The sequence below is a fragment of the Mus musculus genome, chromosome 16 (assembly GCF_000001635.26).
Source record: "Mus musculus strain C57BL/6J chromosome 16, GRCm38.p6 C57BL/6J".
In the NCBI taxonomy this organism is placed as follows: Eukaryota; Metazoa; Chordata; class Mammalia; order Rodentia; family Muridae; genus Mus; species Mus musculus.
In genome coordinates, this window is record NC_000082.6 from 27,578,732 (window position 1) to 27,602,754 (window position 24,023).

Genomic DNA, 24,023 nt, shown 5'->3' on the forward strand with positions numbered 1-24,023 from the left:
TCACTAGCTAAAATGGTGGATGAAAACATGAATTTAAGGGATTGGGACAGATATTTCAAGCCTGTAATGGCATGTCATCAATCTCACAAATGATTTTGTTTCAAGTTTATCTGAAGACTGAGGCACAGTTTTTTTCAAGTTTTAAATCTGCATGTTTGCACTAAGGAAGCAATCTAAAACTTTTCTATACATTAATTATATAATCACAGTCATACAAATGAATCCTTATTCATCATTAGGTCCTATTGAATCAATAGTTGCCCTGAAGGCTGCTGGAGTTTAGAAATGAGGGGAGGGGGCTAGATGATCAATATGTGACCTGACCAGTTTCACAAAATATTAAAGTTAAAAAGAAAAAAAAAGAAACAGGATTCTATAACCAATCATAATGCAGAATGTGGGACCTAGACCTATGGATACGTCTATGAAAGACTCTCACACCTGATTCTTAGAGAACGTTGTGGAGAGATTTGGGGGCCACTTCTAGGAATTTGGAAGGAATTTGACATTGGGCTAGGAGAAGGAAGTAGGCTCAAGGTGAATATAGCTTAAGAATGTATTGTTTTCCTTCTATTTTGGTCATCCAGATAAACCTGTAGACACAGTGACCATGGGACTCTGTTCATTGCCTTGGTTGATCTCGTTGTGTATTGTCTTGATGGACTATTTTGTCTTTGATCTAAGAACTGACCCTATTCTTTGCATGTACCTAGAATGGTATAAAAGCAGACTGGAAAAAAAATCGCTTCAGGCTCAACACTGGCTGGAGTCATAGTGTCTTTTTCTCTTCTCTTCTCTTCTCTTCTCTTCTCTTCTCTTCTCTTCTCTTCTCTTCTCTTCTTTTCTTTTGACCTTAAAATATATTTTATTGTGTAGATTTCATTAGAAAACTTTTTTTCCTTTTTAACATGCACTTTTACTATATTGATCATGAATATTTTTTAATCAAAAAGAAAAAGGAAAATAATAAGAACAGAAAACACAGTGATTCATACTACCATATGTTTTTTATTACACAATAAAACACAAAGATTGATCAAGCCATCATTATATTCGTAAGCACTGCCAATCCTGGGAGCATACTGTGCCTGCTGCTCCTTTGTGTGTTTAAAGATATTGCTTTCCAATATCAGTTCTTTTTTTTTTAATTTGATATTTACATTTCAAATATTATCACCTTTCCTGGTTTCTCCTTGACAAACTTCCTATCCCATCCCTCCTCCCTCTGCTTCTATGAGGGTGTTCCCCCACCCATGTACCTACTTCCACCTCACCACCCCTGTGTTCTCCTACAATGGGGCATCGAGCCTTCACAGGAGCATGGACCTCTCCTGCAATCGATGCCAGATAAGGCCATCCTCTGCTACTTATGCTGCTGGAGCCATTGGTTCCTCCATGTGTACTCTTTGGTTGTTGGTTTAGTTCCTGGGGGCTCTAGGGGATCTGGTTGGTTGATATTGTTGTTCTTCCTTTGGAGTTGCAAACCCCTTCAGTACCTTCAATCCTTTCCCTAACTTCTCCATTAGGGTCCCCATGCTCAGTCTAGTGGTTGGTCTTCTTCTTTTCAATTTTCATTCCCTCCCGTGCAACCCTGTTGACTGACTGAGCTGGCTTCGTCAGAATATTAAAGTAGGCAGAAAGAATGTAAGGACCAGAGGATCCAGGAGTTTGTTGTGATTTGTCTCTTCCAGTAACATCAGAAGCTACATCTATAAATTATCACCAACATGACTATCCATACGTGATAGTCATGAACAAGCACAATGCTTAATGATGTGCTACACTGGACAGGGGAACATCCCACAAGTCCCCATCCCTACACAAAGAGCTCCTGGCAATCACTGAAAGCTGGGAGCATGAGAGGTAGTCTTACCCAGGTCAGAGTTGACCAACTGGTTGTCAACTGGTATATGGTGATCCCTGAAAATATACATATAAGTATCATTATATGTATTGAATAATTTATATTTAGAAATATGTATGAATATATATTTATTTATTTATATTGTGTTCATATACAATTAGTGAGAATAGAGGCCATAAATCTAAAGAATATCAGGAAGGAGAATGTGAAAAGTGTTAGAGGGAGATTACTGAAAGGAAAGTGTTTCAATTAAGTTATAATCTCAAAAAGGAGAGAAAATAAACAAAGTGAAAATTTCATTGGGCTGGAGGAGTGGCTTAGTAGTTAAGAGCACTGGCTCCTTTTCCAGAGGACCTGTATTTAACACCTATCACCTACGTGACAGCTCATAGTTGTCTGAACTCTAGTTCCAAGGGATCTGATGTTCCCTTCTAGTTTCAGCAGGCACCAGACCTACATGTGAAAACATTAATACACACTGTACTGGCTAATTTTGTGTCAACTTGACACAAGCTGGAGTTATCACAGAGAAAGGAGCTTCAGTTGGGGAAATGCCTCCATGAGATCCAGCTGTGGGGCACTTTCTCAATTAGTGATCAAGGGCCTCTTGTGGGTGGGACCATCTCTGGGCTGGTAGTCTTAGGTTCTATAAAAAAGCAAGCTGAGCAAGCCAGAGGAAGCAAGCCAGTAAGGAACATCCCTCCATGGCTTCTCCATCAGCTCCTGCTTCCTGCCATGCTTGAGTTCCAGTCCTGACTTCTTTCTGTGATGAACAGCAATGTGGAAATGTAAGTTAAATAAACCCTTTCCTCCCCAACTGCTTCTTCGTTATGATGTTTGTGCAGGAATAGAAACCCTGACTAAGACACACACAAAATAAAATAAAAATAAAAACTATATGGTTATTCTTATCTTTCAACAATTAGTATTTGAGCCAACATGTTCCCTTTCATACAATATTTATTTCATAGTACATTATTTCAGTTGATATTTAATTTTAAAAAGATGACAACTAGCAGAGAGTAAACATGATATGGAAAGAAAGTCCATTATAGTCTTTGTAGATTGTTAGCAACATATTACTGATCTTAATATCCATTGAAATGTTGTCTTGGTGACATCTGACAGGGATGAGGTACAATGTCATTTAAGATTTCATTTTAAAGATATACATAAAGCTACTGACCCATTATGATGAATATTTAATTCATCCTGTTTCTTAGGTTCCGGACTCAGAATGTATGGGCCTATAACTGTATTTTTATCTATCTATATCTGCACATGAACAGCAGTATCATGTTGTAAAAATATATGACCTAGTTAGACAAATATTTAATCTAATGTTGACCTTAGCTTTAGAGTGGCAGAAACCTAAATATTATCACTTGATGGGCTGTCATAAGGATGACAAGTTTAAGACCAGCTTGGCCTACAGTAACACACTTGTCTCAAAAGACATTTATACACCTTTAATATTCTACTTATTTCATGGTCATATGTACCTTTTCATGTGTGCAGGTATGTATTGGTGGAAGGTGTCCAGGTGCAGATATGCAAATAAGGGCATGAAGGTCAGAAGCTGGCACTGAGTATTTTATTCAATTGTTCTTTACCTTATTTTTATTACATTTATTTATGTGTTTGCGTGTTTATGTATCTTAAGCCAGAGGCATGTTTGTGCCATGGTGCACATATATAAGTGCAGATCAGAGGACAACTTGTGGGAGCAAGGTGGTTCTCTCCTTCTAACAAGTTACATCTCTAGTGTGTCATGGCCTTGGGGTGAATCTATGTAAGTCATTGCTCATCTTTTTATATGAAACTCATTTCAAACAATATGACTTCAAATTCACTCCTATGTGAGAGAATCAGCTAGAAGATGGGAAATGAAGTAATGGGGTTATCTGTGCAAGTACCACTGATTTGTGACTAGAGTAAGTTAGAGATAAAACGAAAGTCAAAATAAATGTAGAGCAAATGGTAATACCTTATGAACTGTGGCCTCTAAAAAATGAACAAGCTATCTGACTTTTATGAGGGAGAAATAAAACAAGAGTGTATGAAGGAAAACAATCAAACATTTTCTCCAGTGTGCACAGTATTTTAAAGACAATATCATGGGTTGCTATTCCAGACATCTGGTAAAATATGATAGATTCTAAATCTTTTGTTCTTAATCTGAACATGATCCTTGACTTAGAAATTTTCATTTCATATTTAGCATGTTAAAATCATGTTCTGTATTTAAATTTATCACACTGGTCTCTCAGTAATTAATGCTAGATTTTAACTTGAGAGAATCATAATTCTACTCATCAAATTATGAGAGTTCATTCAACTAATATTTTTAGTTTTATCAAGGTAAAACTTATAAAGCATAAAATTGATCATTTTAAAATCACAAGTTCAGAGATAAAGTTTGGAGCTGAGACAAAAGGATGGGCCATCTAGAGACTGCCATATCCGGGGATCCATCCCATAATCAGCTTCCAAACGCTGACACCATTGCATACACTAGCAAGATTTTGCTGAAAAGACCCAGATATAGCTCTCTCTTGTGAGGCTACGCTGGGGCCTGGCAAACACAGAAGTGAATGCTCACAGTCAGCTATTGGATGGATCACAGGGCCCCCAATGGAGGAGCTAGAGAAAGTACCCAAGGAGCTAAAGGGACTGCCACCCTATAGGTGGAACAACAATATGAACTAATCAGTACTCCCCGGAGCTCGTGTCTCTAGCTGCATATGTATCAGAAGATGGCCTAGTCGGCCATCAGTGGAAAGAGAGGCCCATTGGTCCTGCAAACTTTATATGCCTCAGTACAGGGGAATGCCAGGGCCAAGAAGTGGGAGTGGGTGGGTGGGGGAGTGAGTGGGGGAGCGTGTGGGGGACTTTTGGGATAGCATTGGAAATGTAAATGAAATAAATACCTAATAAAAAATAAAATAAAATAAAGAAGAAATCTAAGGGACTAATAAATAGTGTTTAAAGGATTCAAAAAAAAAAAATCAAAAGTTCAGTAACATTTTGTGTATACTCATAGTGCTTTCCAAACAGTCATCCCTAATTCTACCAAAAAGGACACCTAATTGTTTATAAAATAGTGGTTTTGTTTTACCCTGGATTATGAAAAGACCATTTTGTGTAACAAATTCCAACTGTCTTTTAAATTTTTAAATCACTTTCATTTCATATTAATTTTTTAATTTATTGATACTAGTATCTTCTAGTACTTTAGAATATAGTTTCATATTAATGTGAATACGAACATATGTATGTCCATATAATAAACATATATGTAACATATTTGTATGAAATTGTTTTATATAATTAATATCTCTTATTATTTTCCATGTTCATTTTAACATACTTATAAATTTTCCATTGATGTTCACAAGAGTATCTATTTATGGGCTATTGGAATTATTAATGTCTGTTATATAATATTCAAGTTAAGGTAGCATATTCATGTATTATAGATTTTGTTATCTATTTGTGGCAAAAATCCAAAATCCCTCCCTTTGGAATTTAAAAGCCTCCTCTACATTATTGTTATCTGCAGCCATCCTTTTCAACAGCTCACCAGAACTTATTCATAATGTGCTTTTAATTTAATGTCTTACATTCACTTTTCCTTCTTCTAAAACTCCTTTCAGATGCTATGAGCATAAAATTATTTTCCTTTAAAATTTTAATACTTTATATTTTAAGACCTTCCTTTGGAACTCATGCCATATAAAGTATAAAATGAGAAATTCTGTTTTATAGGAAAGGGAAGTTTATCCCAAACCATTTCTTTTCTTTTATTTCTTTTTTCTTTTTTTCTTTTTTTTTTACCAGCTAGCTCTGTTCTGTCTGGTTTGTTATGCCACCTTTCACAAATGAGTTAGATCTACATGGGATATAGAGGGGTCTATAGTTCACTGAGTTGAGTCTTTCTCCATATTCTACCATAAATTAGTAAGACCAAGGCTGAAGCATAAAGTACAGAAATAGAAAATATGATCTTCTCTGGGAGCAGACGGAGAGATGGCAAATGTCAAGTTTGGGTTATGGTATTAGCTACATGCACATAAAACTTCTTCCTGATGTTTTTGTTTGTTTCCAAATAATTTACTTCAAAACCAATACAAGACCTGCATATATTACTACACATAGAACTTAGTAAGCATGCATTCAAGAGAAAACTTTTGGTGTTTTGGCATCCCATAGATTTGTAGACATTGGTGAGGTCATCTGTCATGCATCAATTAAAAAGACATACTATGTAACGAATACTGATATTTAAACTCCTATTGTAATTGGCCATACAATTAAAACAATTTTGAGTATTACTTTAGATTATACAAATAAAACACAATATGCATAAATCTTAAGCAAACAATATTCTTTGAGTGACAATTGTTAATATATTATCATTATTTCATCATCAATACTATTGTTCAGATGCTGAGTATTTTAGAGATGAGTTATTCACTGCATAAATAGAAAACCACAAGAACTTATCCTAATCACAACTATGCTCAAAGATTTCAAACAGGACACAAATAAACGTGGATTAATTCAAATGATGGGACCTGAATCTTTCTCTGAAACTAAAAGATGAATGACGGAAGAAATTTAATTCAGAATATAAAAATAAAAAGCAAAGTAAAAACAAACTAAAACAACACAAGGAAATGTCAAATGAAAGCGACACTGGAAATCATTAAGTGATAGATTAATACCAGCACAGTAATCGCAGCTGATTTCCATATCCCACCCTAACCAATTTACACATCATATAGGCCAGAAATTTACAGAGAAATATTGGGGGGAGGGAGGAAAGAACTGTCACCCCCAAGCCTTAAAGAACATATAGTCTTCCTGGCAGTCTACAAGACACATTCTACGATGAATCACATATAATGAAACAATAGCTAGTCTTAACAAATACTGGAATAGTAAAAGAAATCAGTATATTCTCTCTAACCAAAGTGGTATAATGCAGAAGCAACCACAAAAAATAAACACACTCATAGACACTAAAGAAAACACTGAAGAGATCATGAAACAAATTTAAAAGTTCAATAAATGAATAAAAATTAAAATACAAACACAAAATATAAAAACCTATAGAAGACAAGAAAGGAAGTCCTAAGTGGGAAGTTTATAGTTCTCGGTGTCCATATTAAAAACAAGAATCAGAAATATCTCACATAAATGGTGATGCATCTCAACATCACTAGTTACCAGAGGAATTGAAAATAAAGTGATTTTGAGATTTGATGTTACTCCAGTCAGAATGGTTACTACCAAAATTTAAATGACAATGGATGCTGGCAAGTTTGTAGAGAAATCCTTATCCAAGGTTGATCAGAGTAACACTGATGTAGCCACTATTGAAACCAGAGTAGAGGTTTTTAATAAAAGTTACAAATAAAACTATCATATATGACCCAGATACAGCATCCACTGGTATGTATCAAAAGGATCTAAATCCTACAGGTTATATATACATGTTATACCCATTGTTGTTCTATTCACAGTAGCTAGGAGAAAACAGCTTGTTTATTCATTATCTGATGGGTGGGTAGTTTTCCCGATCTCCAGTCAGAACGACTTGGGCACCAAGTCGGGTTCACGCAGCAACTTTACTTCAGGCTTTTTCTTTTACAGCTCTCTTCCCCAGCAGCTTCTTCTTAGGGCAAGGGCTAAACTACTCCTATTACAACAGCTTCTCTTACTCTACTTCTACTCAAGGCAAGGGCTAAAACTACTCCTATTTTACTACTGGCTTCTACCTAGGGTAAGGGCTAAACAACAACTCCTCACTACTTGCGGCTGACTCATCTCCTACTAGCTCCACCCCACCTCATCCAATCAGAATTCACACACACTCCAGGCACGAGCTCAAGTCGTTCACAGATAGGCTGACAGGTCATGATCACAAGGAACTGTCCAGCTTGGCAGGCAGCCCACACATGCAGCCTCACTGCGCATGCTCGGGCAAGGCAGTAAATAAGTGGGTTTCACGGGGCCTGCGGCTGTAAAAAAGAATGTACTTGAAACATTTTCAGGCTACTAGGTGGAGTTCAAGTCACTGTGTGGAACTTGTATAATCAGGAAAAAAAAAATTACTGAGTGATGTGACCAAATCCAGAGTCAAATGCCATGTGCTTTTGAAATATATGGATCCCATATTAGATTTGAGGGTTTAACTTGGAGTAACTTTAGAAGCCAGGGCCACTGGACAAATGACAATAATGTTTAAGGTGCAGTAATAGTAGGGCATTGGTAAAATGGATGTAGAAAGTGGAATACTGTGGGTGGAAATATATATATGCAGAGATAATGTGGGGAGATGAGAGACACACTGAGTCAGGGAGGGAAGGTTAATCAAAATAAATGATTGTGCAAAGTCCATATATAAGCCTACTACTTGTAAGCTAAATTAAAACTATATATTAAACATTAATGGATTCAAACTGTAGGTATGTTGATAGTTGGTAGTTAGAAGCCTCACAACTGAAAGTTAGTAAGAGAAAATAGATAAGACAATACACAGTAAGTTCTTTTCACTGAAGGAGACAATATCTGTGAATGTAATTATTAATTCAAGGAAGTCTCAGCAGGGAAGCAGTCTTGAAAGCCAAGAATAATGGCCCAGCTGGAAGCTCTCTTCACTATGCAATCTGGTATATCCACTCCATAAGGCATCCCAGGAAACAGCAGTGGGGGTGCCATGGGAAGTGCAGGTCTTCAAGGATACCCAGCTTTCAGCATAAGAGGAGTGATGGGGTCCAGGAGGACTGTGGGGAAGGACTTAAACCTTCCCTTCCCCTACATGCTGGATCCCAAGGTCACTGAGTCTGCAGAGGTTAAGGTTCTATGACCCCAGCCCACCCTCGGTATCATATGGAGCCTTCTAGAATCAAAAGGGTCTGAGAACATAACATTTCAACCTAGAGCAGCTCTGTAGGCAACTCGCTCCATTAGTACTCATTCTGTGTCTTATTCTATTGTTTCATTCCATGCTTTTGTACATGTCTCAGAATAGTTCTGCTTTTGTTTGTATAATGTTAGGGTTTAAGACCTTAGTTCATGCACCTTCGCTTATACCATTCAGTCACGTCTCATATATTCCCCCTCTTACTCCAATGTTATTTCTTCTTTCCCTCATCCTTACCAACTCCTCCATTTAGTTTTTAATTATAAAAATTTATGCTCTAATAATCTATAAAGTCTGTGGACTCTAGCAGTATCCTAACTTCCCCTTCTTTGGCACGTCAGCCACCTTGGTTGTGCTTTTAAAGTCAATCTTAATCTTTCCCCCTACTCACTGTATTTCCTAGAACTTTTCCCTTTCATGCTATTATAAGCGTGGGTGTGTCTACATGTAGGTAATGCTGAAAACTGTAATGTCATATGAATGGATTGCTGCCTTCGATGATTATCTTTGTCTTTACCTATTTTTCCTCCCTAGTTTTAATGTGGAGTTTATTTTCACGTGTTAAAACAAAAACTGCTGCTTCTTTCCAAGGTCCCTTCGCTTGGAACACCTTCTACCTTCTTCCGTGCTTACTCTCTAAGTGCTTGCATTTTGTGTTACAGTGCATTTCTTGTGGCAGCAAATAGATGGCTCTTTATTTTTGACCCAACTCATCTTTTGATGGGTGAATAAGACCATTTATTCTCAAGGTTATTAATTGAACACTGTTGGATTCTTTGTTTTTGTTGTTTATTTATTTTTATTCTTTTTTTTGGTTGATTTTATACTTTCTTTTTCTTTTCTGATTGGCATTATTCTAACAATTTTTACTCTCTACTATGACCTCATGGATAGATTTGTTTTTGTCTTCTACCCCAAGGATTCTTTCAAGCATTTGCTTTAGGGCTGGATTTGTGATCATATATCCCTCTCATAAATTTTTATCATGGAACATTTTATTCATCTTTCAGCTATGGTGGATTAATTGGCTAATATTATGCTTTTGGTTGGCAGTGTCTTTCAGAACATGAAATACATCTATCTAGGTGCTTCTGGATGAAAATCATTTAACATTAATCATTAAAACATTTCTATTGTGTGATTTTCTGTTTGGCTTGCTTTTATGTGTGGCCTGATGTTTCTCTCTTACTGCTTTCAATATACTTTGCTTTGTATATTTGTGTTTTAATTATGATATGACGAGGGCAAGTGCTTCTCTGACCTTATTTTTTTTTTTGATAGCCTTAATGCCTACTGCTTGTTGTTGCTGTAAAGGAACACTATGTCTTTATTATATTGTATCATTATTATAGAAGAAAACATTTAGTTTGTTTTCAGTTTCAGAGAGCTAGTCCATTATTATCATGAAAGGTAGCACAGAACCATATAGGCAAGCACAGTGCTAGAGAAACAGCTAAGAACTTTATATCCTGATCCACATGGAGCAGGCATGTAGAAAGGGAGAGACACTGGGTCTAGTGTGAGTTTTTGAAACCCTAATACCACCTCTGGTGGCATACTTGCTCTAACAAGGCCATATCAAATCCAACATGGGCACACCTCCTAATCCTTCACAAAAGTTCATCAGCTGATGACTCAACATGCAAATATGGGTACCTGTGAGGGACATTTCCATTCAAACTGACACAGGTATTATACCTTGATTGGCATCTCATTTAATAACTCAGAATTTTTTGTGTAATTATTCTTTCAATATCCTATTGATGGAATATAGGTTTCACCTTAGGCAGCCTATGCTTTCAGATTGAAGAACTCTTTTCTGAATGACATTCAATTCTATCACATCCAAGCCGTGCATGAATCCTGCAAATATTTCAACTAGAAGCATAGCTGGAAGAAATAACCAAGTAATAACACAACAGCAGATAAATAGATTCCAAATCAATAGTCTAAATGCCAAAAGAATTACACATGGTGAAAATCAATGCCTTGGAGAACCTTGAGAGAGACTGCAGGAAAAATGGCAAAGGGCCTCACCTCAAATGCATTTTGTTCCATGGAGTATTCTTAAACATGTTTTCATCCCTGTAGCAAATGTTTCCATTCAATTTATAAGATGTATTTATTTTTCCTGGATGTTGGAACATAGCTGCAGAACCTATTCTGCTGAAAGGATATGATAGGGGCTGTCCTCAATGTACCAATCCAATGTACTCTGGATATGACCTTCTGCTTTGCTTTCACGCTTTCCGGATATAATCTGTAGCACATGCTAGGTATTGGGATTAAATTTATCTGTCCTGAGAATGTTCTGGAAAAGGGTTGTTCTGATAATATTTACTATGAGCTTACTGCCATTTAGAGACATGTTTTTCTATCATGTTTTTCTAAACTCAGACAACTTTTCTTGGATTATTTCTTTCTTCGTTGATTTATATATAAAATCTCACTAATCTGAACTAAAAATGTCTAAAGCATTAAACTGGAGTCTGCCCCATTCGTTAAGGTCATCAAATCCAAGGTCTAGCAAACAGATCTGCATAAGTTGATGAAGGCTGACAATAAAAGTACATAAAATTCTAAGACAACGTAATTCCTCCAGAAATTACTAATCCTACAGAGTTATTTAGCAAGAGTGTTTGAGACAGAATTACAGACATAGAACTCAGAAGATTAAGTATGTTTTACAAAATCTAAGAAGAAAATAAGGTCATAATAGAAATGCAAGCAGTGGAATAAGAAAATCAATGTGAGATATGAAAGAGAGAGAGACAGAGAGAGAGAGAGACAGACAGACAGACAGACAGAGACAGAGAGACAGAGAGACAGAGATTGGAGAAAAATCAATCACAAGTTCAAAACCATATGTCAAAGAAAAAGCTTCATATAAAGTCCCACCAGTAGAATGAATTGATGGAAGGACAGAATATCTGAGTTTGAAGATAATGTGGGAGAAATTAACAATCAAATAAGGACAAAAACCTAAAATATGATGGTAACATGGAGAAGTCAGGGATATGTGTGTCACCCAGGAAATCTAACTCTGTGGATAATAAGCTCGCTGACTTCCCTTGTGCTCAAATATGCTAAGTAGACTGCTGGGAGAGAGAAGGAATCAACACTATTAAACAACTGGGGACTCTATTAACTTGAGGTCAACCTGAACAGGCAAAGTATGTCTGCTGGAACAAAAGTGGAAACAACATTCTAGGGTTAACCAACGAAGCCTTCTCTACAATAGATTAATACATCCCTGGTAGTGTAACCCAGTTAAAATTTGTAAATAGAGAGGTCATAGGTCCTAGGAGATAAAGTTCTTCTGTCTAGATAAATTGGTATAGCTTATCCTTAATCACAGAAGTTTATCTTTGCAGTGAATGGCAGAGAATGCAGAAAGCTGTGGCTGCTCAAGGTGCTTTGAATAAGTGACAGTTGAATATGCAGTTCTAAACAGGACCTTTGCATCATAACATTTAGGGTTCAGGAAAAACTGACAAGAGAGGAGCAGAAATTGGGTAAGAGACAGAAGATAAGGAGAAGTGCTATATATGTTACCTTTGGGATGCAAGGCCATTACAAACCTTCGGGAAGAAGATATGAGGTAGAAATTAAAGACTTAGGCTCCACTGATGTTGTATGATGTACAGTGCTTCCCAGTTTAACAAAGCTGCAATCACAGGTCAGACCAATTCAATCTCAAGATGATTCAACTTGATCCCACCTTTCCAAGAGTCTGGACTTAGTCGTTCTCTATTGAATGTATCAAAACCTTTTTTTTTTCCCTCAGAGTTGCTGCATAGGTTCTTAAGACCCTCTCTGAAAAGAGACACTCCTTAATCATTTTGAAATTGAAATTTTATATGCAGACAAACATGCTTTTAAGGAAGCACTTAAACACTAAAGCATCATACTCTAGGTAGAGATATAAATATTAAGAGGTGGTACTTATGTACAGAATGAGATATTAAAATCAAGGAAGATCTTTCTCTTAAAGCAATTGACTCAATAATGAGTGAACCAGAGGAGATAATGTTGAGGAAAATAGAGCACATGTAAAATTACAGTATCAGAGCATGTATAAGTACAGAATAAGTACAGTATAAGAATGTAATATAGAAATATATATTGCGCCCTTCCGCTCGACACGAGCCCCGGGCTACCTTGCCAGCAGAGTCTTGCCCAACACCCGCAAGGGCCCACACGGGACTCCCCACAGGATCCTAAGACCTCTGGTGAGTGGAACATAGCACCTGCCCCAATCCAATCGCACGGAACCTGAGACTGCGGCACATAGGGAAGCAGGCTACCCGGGCTTGATCTGGGGCACAAACCCCTTCCACTCCACTCGAGCCCCGGGCTACCTTGCCAGCAGAATCTTGCCCAACACCCGCAAGGGCCCACACAGGATTCCACACGAGATCCTAAGACCTCTAGTGAGTGGAACACAACTTCTGCCAGGAGTCTGGTTCGAACACCAGATATCTGGGTACCTGCCCTGCAAGAAGAGAGCTTGCCTGCAGAGAATACTCTGCCCACTGAAACTAAGGAGAGTGCTACCCTCCAGGTCTGCTTATAGAGGCTAACAGAGTCACCTGAAGAACAAGCTCTTAACAGTGACAACTAAAACAGCTAGCTTCAGAGATTACCAGATGGCGAAAGGCAAACGTAAGAATCCTACTAACAGAAATCAAGACCACTCACCATCATCAGAACGCAGCACTCCCACCCCACCTAGTCCTGGGCACCCCAACACAACCGAAAATCTAGACCCAGATTTAAAAACATTTCTCATGATGATGATAGAGGACATCAAGAAGGACTTTCATAAGTCACTTAAAGAATTACAGGAGAGCACTGCTAAAGAGTTACAGGCCCTTAAAGAAAAGCAGGAAAACACAGCCAAACAGGTAGAAATCATTAAAGAAAAACAGGAAAACACAACCAAACAGGTGATGGAAATGAACAAAACCATACTAGAACTAAAAGGGGAAGTAGACACAATAAAGAAAACCCAAAGCGAGGCAACGCTGGAGATAGAAACCCTAGGAAAGAGATCTGGAACCATAGATGAGAGCATCAGCAACAGAATACAAGAAATGGAAGAGAGAATCTCAGGTGCAGAAGATTCCATAGAGAACATCGACACAACAGTCAAAGAAAATACAAAATGCAAAAGGATCCTAACTCAAAACATCCAGGTAATCCAGGACATAATGAGAAGACCAAACCTACGGATAATAGGAATTGATGAGAATGAAGATTTTCAACTTAAAGGGCCAGCTAATATCTTCAACAAAATAATAGAAGAAAACTTCCCAAACATAAAAAAAGAGATGCCCATGATCATACAAGAAGCCTACAGAACTCCAAATAGACTGGACCAGAGAAGAAATTCCTCCTGAAACATAATAATCAGAACAACAAATGCACTAAATAAAGGTAGAATATTAAAAGCAGTAAGGGAGAAAGGTCAAGTAACATATAAAGGAAGGCCTATCAGAATTACACCAGACTTTTCACCAGAGACTATGAAAGCCAGAAGAGCCTGGACAGATGTTATACAGACACTAAGAGAACACAAATGCCAGCCCAGGCTACTATACCCGGCCAAACTCTCAATTACCATAGATGGAGAAACCAAAGTATTCCACGACAAAACCAAATTCACACAATATCTTTCCACGAATCCAGCCCTTCAAAGGATAATAACAGAAAAGAAGCAATACAAGGACGGAAATCACGCCCTAGAACAACCAAGAAAGTAATCATTCAACAAACCAAAAAGAAGACAGCCACAAGAACAGAATGCCAACTCTAACAACAAAAATAAAAGGAAGCAACAATTACTTTTCCTTAATATCTCTTAATATCAATGGACTCAATTCCCCAATAAAAAGACATAGACTAACAGACTGGCTACACAAACAGGACCCAATATTCTGCTGCTTACAGGAAACCCATCTCAGGGAAAAAGACAGACACTACCTCAGAGTGAAAGGCTGGAAAACAATTTTCCAAGCAAATGGACTGAAGAAACAAGCTGGAGTAGCCATTTTAATATCGGATAAAATCGACTTCCAACCCAAAGTTATCAAAAAAGACAAGGAGGGACACTTCATACTCATCAAAGGTAAAATCCTCCAAGAGGAACTCTCAATTCTGAATATCTACGCAACAAATGCAAGGGCAGCCACTTTCATTAGAGACACTTTAGTAAAGCTCAAAGCATACATTGCACCTCACACAATAATAGTGGGAGACTTCAACACACCACTTTCTTCAAAGGACAGATCGTGGAAACAGAAACTAAACAGGGACACAGTGAAACTAACAGAAGTTATGAAACAAATGGACCTGACAGATATCTACAGAACATTTTATGCTAAAACAAAAGGATATACCTTCTTCTCAGCACCTCCCGGGACCTTCTCCAAAATTGACCATATAATTGGTAACAAAACAGGCCTCAATAGATACAAAAATATTGAAATTGTCCCATGTATCCTATCAGACCACCATGGCCTAAGACTGATCTTCAATAACAACATAAATAATGGAAAGCCAACATTCACGTGGAAACTGAATAACACTCTTCTCAATGATACCTTGGTCAAGGAAGGAATAAAGAAAGAAATTAAAGACTTTTTAGAGTTTAATGAAAATGAAGCCACAACGTACCCAAACCTATGGGACACAATGAAAGCATTTCTAAGAGGGAAACTCATAGCTCTGAGTGCCTCCAAGAAGAAACGGGAGACAGCACATACTAGCAGCTTGACAACACATCTAAAAGCCCTAGAAAAAAAGGAAGCAAATTCACCCAAGAGGAGTAGACGGCAAGAAATGATCAAACTCAGGGGTGAAATCAACCAAGTGGAAACAAGAAGAACTATTCAAAGAATTAACCAAACGAGGAGTTGGTTCTTTGAGAAAATCAACAAGATAGATAAACCCTTAGCGAGACTCACTAAAGGGCACAGGGACAAAATCCTAATTAACAAAATCAGAAATGATAAAGGAGATATAACAACAGATCCTGAAGAAATCCAAAACACCATCAGATCCTTCTACAAAAGGCTATACTCAACAAAACTGGAAAACCTGGACGAAATGGACAAATTTCTGGACAGATACCAGGTACCAAAGTTGAATCAGGATCAAGTTGACCATCTAAACAGTCCCATATCACCTAAAGAAATAGAAGCAGTTATTAATAGACTCCCAACCAAAAAAAGCCCAGGACCAGATGGGTTTAGTGCAGAGTTCTATCAGACCTTCAAAGAAGATGTAATTCCAGTTCTGCACAAACTATTTCACAAAATAGAAGTAGAAGGTACTCTACCCAACTCATTTTATGAAGCCACTATTACTCTGATACCTAAACCACAGAAAGACCCAACAAAGATAGAGAACTTCAGACCAATTTCTCTTATGAATATCGATGCAAAAATCCTCAATAAAATTCTCGCTAACCGAATCCAAGAACACATTAAAGCAATCATCCATTCTGACCAAGTAGGTTTTATTCCAGGGATGCAGGGATGGTTTAATATACGAAAATCCATCAATGTAATCCATTATATAAACAAACTCAAAGACAAAAACCACATGATCATCTCGTTAGATGCAGAAAAAGCATTTGACAAGATCCAACACCCATTCATGATAAAAGTTTTGGAAAGATCAGGAATTCAAGGCCCATACCTAAACATGATAAAAGCAATCTACAGCAAACCAGTAGCCAACATCAAAGTAAATGGAGAGAAGCTGGAAGCAATCCCACTAAAATCAGGGACTAGACAAGGCTGCCCACTTTCTCCCTACCTTTTCAACATAGTACTTGAAGTATTAGCCAGAGCAATTCGACAACAAAAGGAGATCAAGGGGATACAAATTGGAAAAGAGGAAGTCAAAATATCACTTTTTGCAGATGATATGATAGTATATATAAGTGACCATAAAAATTCTACCAGAGAACTCATAAACCTGATAAACAGCTTCGGTGAAGTAGCTGGATATAAAATAAACTCAAACAAGTCAATGGCCTTTCTCTATACAAAGAATAAACAGGCTGAGAAAGAAATTAGGGAAACAACACCCTTCTCAATAGTCACAAATAATATAAAATATCTTGGCGTGACTCTAACTAAGGAAGTGAAAGATCTGTATGATAAAAACTTCAAATCTCTGAAGAAAGAAATTAAAGAAGATCTCAGAAGATGGAAAGATCTCCCATGCTCATGGATTGGCAGGATCAACATTGTAAAAATGGCTATCTTGCCAAAAGCAATCTACAGATTCAATGCAATCCCCATCAAAATTCCAACTCAATTCTTCACCGAATTGGAAGGAGCAATTTGCAAATTTGTCTGGAATAACAAAAAACCTAGGATAGCAAAAAGTCTTCTCAAGGATAAAAGAACTTCTGGCGGAATCACCATGCCAGACCTAAAGCTTTACTACAGAGCAATTGTGATAAAAACTGCATGGTACTGGTATAGAGACAGACAAGTAGACCAATGGAATAGAATTGAAGAGCCAGAAATGAACCCACACACCTATGGTCACTTGATCTTCGACAAGGGAGCTAAAACCATCCAGTGGAAGAAAGACAGCTTTTTCAACAATTGGTGTTGGCACAACTGGTTGTTATCGTGTAGAAGAATGCGAATTGATCCATACTTATCTCCTTGTACTAAGGTCAAATCTAAGTGGATCAAGGAACTTCACATAAAACCAGAGACACTGAAACTTATAGAGGAGAAAGTGGGGAAAAGCCTTGAAGATATGGGCACAGGGGAAAAATTCCTGAACAGATCAGCAATGGCTTGTGCTGTAAGATCGAGAATTGACAAATGGGACCTAATGAAACTCCAAAGTTTCTGCAAGGCAAAAGACACCGTCAATAAGACAAAAAGACCACCAACAGATTGGGAAAGGATCTTTACCTATCCTAAATCAGATAGGGGACTAATATCCAACATATATAAAGAACTCAAGAAGGTGGACTTCAGAAAATCAAATAACCCCATTAAAAAATGGGGCTCAGAACTGAACAAAGAATTCTCACCTGAGGAATACCGAATGGCAGAGAAGCACCTGAAAAAATGTTCAACATCCTTAATCATCAGGGAAATGCAAATCAAAACAACCCTGAGATTCCACCTCACACCAGTCAGAATGGCTAAGATCAAAAATTCAGGTGACAGCAGATGCTGGCGTGGATGTGGAGAAAGAGGAACACTCCTCCATTGTTGGTGGGAGTGCAGGCTTGTACAACCACTCTGGAAATCAGTCTGGTGCTTCCTCAGAAAATTGGACATAGTACTACCGGAGGATCCAGCAATACCTCTCCTGGGCATATATCCAGAAGATGCCGTAACTGGTAAGAAGGACACATGCTCCACTATGTTCATAGCAGCCTTATTTATAATAGCCAGAAGCTGGAAAGAACCTAGATGTCCCTCAACAGAGGAATGGATACAGAAAATGTGGTACATCTACACAATGGAGTACTACTCAGCTATTAAAAAGAATGAATTTATGAAATTCCTAGCCAAATGGATGGACCTGGAGGGCATCATCCTGAGTGAGGTAACACATTCACAAAGAAACTCACACAATATGTACTCACTGATAAGTGGATATTAGCCCCAAACCTAGGATACCCAAGATATAAGATATAATTTGCTAAACACATGAAACTCAAGAAGAATGAAGACTGAAGTGTGGACACTATGCCCCTCCTTAGATTTGGGAACAAAACACCCATGGAAGGAGTTACAGAGACAAAGTTTGGAGCTGACATGAAAGGATGGACCATGTAGAGACTGCCATATCCAGGGATCCACCCCATAATCAGCATCCAAACGCTGACACCATTGCATACACTAGCAAGATTTTATTGAAAGGACCCAGATGTAGCTGTCTCTTGTGAGACTATGCCGGGGCCTAGCAAACACAGAAGTGGATGCTCACAGTCAGCTAATGGATAGATCATAGGGCTCCCAATGGAGGAGCTAGGGAAAGTAGCCAAGGAGCTAAAGGGATCTGCAACCCTATAGGTGGAACAACATTATGAACTAACCAGTACCCCGGAGCTCTTGACTCTAGCTCCATATATATCAAAAGATGGCCTAGTCGGCCATCACTGGAAAGAGAGGCCCATTGGACTTGCAAACTTTATATGCCCCAGTACAGGGGAACACCAGGGCCAAAAAGGGGGAGTGGGTGGGCAGGGGAGTGGGGTTGGGTGGATATGGGGGACTTTTGGTATAGCATTGGAAATGTAAATGAGCTAAATACCTAATAAAAAATGGAAAAAAAAAGAAATATATATTGCATATACATATATACAGATATAGAAATAAAATTTTATTATCATTGTATGTAATTATCAAATGAAGGCCTTTCTTACATTTGGTGTGTGTATGTGTATGTAAAACTTGTATCATTTTTGAAGCACTGAAAAATGTTAGAAAATTTCCAGAGCCAAGAACCTAAATGACTAGATTAGCAACAGGCTATTTGTGAGTCTTCAAGCTACCTCAGTGGCTGCCAGCAGCACATCATAGTGATGACTGTTAGTAGAGCATATATTCCCATGGCTATAGTTGGTTTTCCTAAATAACATGAGGAGAAAATGGGAGCTGCATACACAATTCTAACCAGGAAGACATTTCTCCATATTGAATACCAGCTTCTATTTGAAAGCACTGGTCATGCTTGCTATCAAATAGTTCAGTTATATTTTAAATCTTCAAAGAAAATCTCAAACCCAAGTCTCACATAAGTATGCAAACTCTTAAACATTTGTCTTTTAATTATTCAATTTTGTTAAATCTCATATGTGTGTGAAATGGTCATTAAGTAAATTCTCCATAAAACAGCATAGCAATTTAGTGAGTTTACAAGCAGATAAATAATGTAGAATGTTCAGAAGTTTCATAAGAAATCACGATAGTGAACAATTCTTAGATTTGGTATAAACATTACAATGCCTATTCTTTTATGGATAAAATGGCTTTAAAAGAATTATAAAGTGTCACATATTATATCAAGAAATTGTAACCATTAGCTGTATTTTAAATATTTCATTTAATCACTGTTGAACATCACAGTATTTTCTTATTATATATTATATATCATACATCATATATTAATCACAAATCATATATCACATATATTATATACTATACTATATTATTAGCATATTTTGATTTTTCTTCCCATGTATTTGGTGTCCATGTATGTATGGGTGATAACATGTGTGATATGTAGATGGGTACCCATGCTTGTGCAAGTAGGAGTACAAGTGTGTGTAAATATCCAGGATGAGTTGGGAAAATTCTTTCAATTGCTCTTCCACCTCAATCATGCTAAGTAGGGCTCATCAGCCATTTTGCTGTAGGTATTCTCTGCCTCATCTTCCAAAATTAGGATGAAAAGTGAATCACAATGCCCACCCAATTCTCACAAATGTTTTCTAGATCCAAATTCTATCTCTCCTGCTTGAATTGCAAGTGTTTTAAACTGCAATGTCATCTCCTTTGCCCCTATGCTTACTTTTAAAAAGAGAATATAAGGTAATAAGCTTCCTGAGACAAGTATGAATTTTGAGGCATAAAATTCATGCCATTAAATATCATTCATATTCTTTACTCCAATGTTTCTCAACTTCATCTTATGGATTCTATCTAGAAATGTAATCATCTTCTAACTAAATATCATCAAATCTCTTTCAATGGAATCCATGGCCCCATAATAAATTAATTTATTCTTTCTATAAGAAAACACTCTTCTGATAAGGGACACCAAAAGATTCCCAATGAAAATGGAAAAAAAAAATGAAACCTCACTGTGGCTTTAGGCCAATGCTATCATTGTTCTGAGAAATTTCAACTGTGTCTCCATAGCTTCCTTTAGCATACACTTTGACTTTTACATTATTGAAAATTCCAGGCTTAGTTTTTGTTTGTTTGTTTGGTTGGTTGGTTGGTTTAGGTTTATCAGTTTATCATATGTAGTGAAGGAGATGCAGAAATCAAAACACTAATGTATGATGTTTAATGGTGAATGATTGAAAAATTAAACCCACCTTGTATAGTAAAATGGAAGCAGGACTACATTGTAGTAAACAAAGTTAAATGGCAAAATTCGAGTTGATATGCTCCCAGAAAACTTGGGGTTCATTAAAAAAGCCTGTCTGCTTTTTAAAGATAGTTGGGTAAAAAGAAAGGCTACCAAGATAAGCTGCTTATAAACACATTTCAGAAACAGGCCTCTGTAGAGTCATTTGCCACTGTCTTACGGGCATATTTCTGTATTTGGTAAATTCTGACTGTGAACTTATATATCCAAAGTTTCCTTACTCATACAATGGTGAACATTCAAGTGGTAGGCAACACACAGTCCTACCCAGGTATGATACTTATAAACCACATCAGTGGCCAGCATGGGCCATTAACCCTAACATACAGGATACAGGAGTGGCATGGCTAACTTGGCAGGAAACAACATATCTCAAATTGAACTTATGACCTGCTCTATAAGAGAGAAACAATGGTTGGTATTTGAATCCTAGCTAACTGCTCAGTACTAGTGAAGTCATGGTTACTAGGAAGGAATCCATAACCACTAACTTATTAAAACATGATAATTCCTAACAACAGTCTATAAACATTTGTCCTTGCACTTAGAAATAAGTATTTTCACCCCTCATCAAGAGATCTTCTCTGAGACAGAAATTCACAGCCAATCAAAATTTAGAGTTGTGGATCCTACACTTACTTTTGTCTCATAATCATTAGCGATGTTATTAACTTGGTTGGAAATGGAAACTTCCAGGTTTAAATATGTCTGTAGCCGTTCGTTTGCTTCTTTAGTCAGACTGCTTACCTGAGCTGATACTGTTTCCTAGATTCATTGTTGATCTAAATGACAGTTACTTTGGATTGTTATGGTTACTGTACACCTAAAAGAAATAATTCAGCCTAGTTAGATTCAGAAAGAATGAGTTACCATACATATGTAAAAATGCAATGAGTTAAAATCTGGAATAAAATAACCAGACTAAACACATCTATAGGTTATATAAAAACACTGATATGTTAACCAGAGCAGCATATTCAAAGTTATCAGGAGCTTGAAGCAGAACAGGAGAGACTCATATATGCATACCTGAGCCTATATACTAATTACATATTCTAAAAATTACCTTTTTTAGCCCAGAAAAATGAGGATGAAATAAACAAGTTCCCCCTCACCATATGTTATTATTAGCCAGTCTTTTAATTTTTTTTCAGTTTCCATTTTATAATAAAACAGATGTTTCTGAATAGGTGTAGGTGGGTGGATTGAAAAACCTACAAAGATGGCAACTTTTATATCTATATTTCAAAGGAAAGACATTACAACCTCCACTCCTTTAAAAGCTTTTTATGGCACTTGGTTTTATGTTCTACAGCACTTTTCATTTGTCTTCCCTTAACCTAGTTTGAGCAAATAAATAAATAATAATGAAATGCAATTTACTTTATTTCCTTCTTCAAAATTGAAGTAGCCCAGAGGAGAATACCCAATTGCCCAGTGGTCTGTGTCATAATCTCACACTCGCCATCCATCTGGCCTTTCAATTCCCTCCCCCGCTCCAGTCCTCATCATTTGATGCCCCCTCTTTCTTCCCTGTAGAAGACTCCTCAGTGAACTCCATAATGGCTTAGTTTCTCTCAGAAATAACATCTTCACAATAGTTAATTGGAAAGATAATCTAGAAGTCCCAAGAGTATCAGGGGATTTTATTGTTGCCAAGCCATTTGCCTTTCCCACCTTAATATTTTCTAAGTTTATATCTCCTCAAATTTATAATCTTGTTCTCAAAATTTTTAACAAGATTAAACAAAATTATGCATATCACATTTTTTGGGGGAAGAATTCCTTATTTTAAACAAATACCACACACCCCTCAGCAAAGCTATCAAGGGCTTCCTAACATAAATTCAACAGATTCCAAATGTCTGCTAAAGGCACTTAAGCATTTCTGCTGATTGGAATTAGCACATTCCCCAGTGCAGGTATCTCCATGGATTCAGTAGATGCCTGAAATGGTTTGCCTTCTTGCTCCTTATAGGTAATTTCCATAAACTTTCTAATTTCAATGCTTCCTCTAGCCTTCTATACTGATTGGCATGTAGCAAATCACCCTTCCTAAACCTTTTCCAGAAACCTTTCCATGCAAGGTGACATATGCTCTTGCATATATCATATTTTATCTTTCTATGAGATCATTCTTCACACAGATAAATGGCATGGGATGCTTTGCTGTGCATTCCATGAAGTCACTCCTTGTTCAGTCCAATTGGAGAATTATTAATTTAACTTATATTTCCATGTCTTGGTTTTTTCCCCTTGCATTACATTCTACATGCTAATAGAAAATAGTAATACATTTGCTACTCATTAATTACTGAGTTGATAAACATAGGAGTCATCATGTTTATGTGTCTTACTATGAGTGTTCTATGTTTATGCTATGTTTTTGTGCTTAAGAAGGAATGAAGATATTGTAGGAGGAAGCTGGGAAAGAATTATAAACAATAACTTCCAAGAAATCCTTTCTATTAATTAAATAAGTAATTATAGGTACTCCTACCAAATACATTTTTTTCCATTTTTTATTAGGTATTTAGCTCATTTACATTTCCAATGCTATACAAAAAGTCCCCCATATCCACCCACCCCCACTCCCCTGCCCACCCACTCCCCCTTTTTGGCCCTGGTGTTCACCTGTACTGGGGCATATAAAGTTTGCAAGTCCAATGGGCCTCTCTTTCCAGTGATGGCCGACTAGGCCATCTTTTGATATATATGCAGCTAGAGTCAAGAGCTCCGGGGTACTGGTTAGTTCATAATGTTGTTCCACCTATAGGGTTGCAGATCCCTTTAGCTCCTTGGCTACTTTCTCTAGCTCCTCCATTGGGAGCCCTATGACCCATCCATTAGCTGACTGTGAGCATCCACTTCTGTGTTTGCTAGGCCCCGGCATAGTCTCACAAGAGACAGCTACATCTGGGTCCTTTCAATAAAATCTTGCTAGTGTATGCAATGGTGTCAGCGTTTGGATGCTGATTATGGGGTGGATCTCTGGATATGGCAGTCTCTACATGGTCCATCCTTTCATCTCAGCTCCAAACTTTGTCTCTGTAACTCCTTCCATGGGTGTTTTGTTCC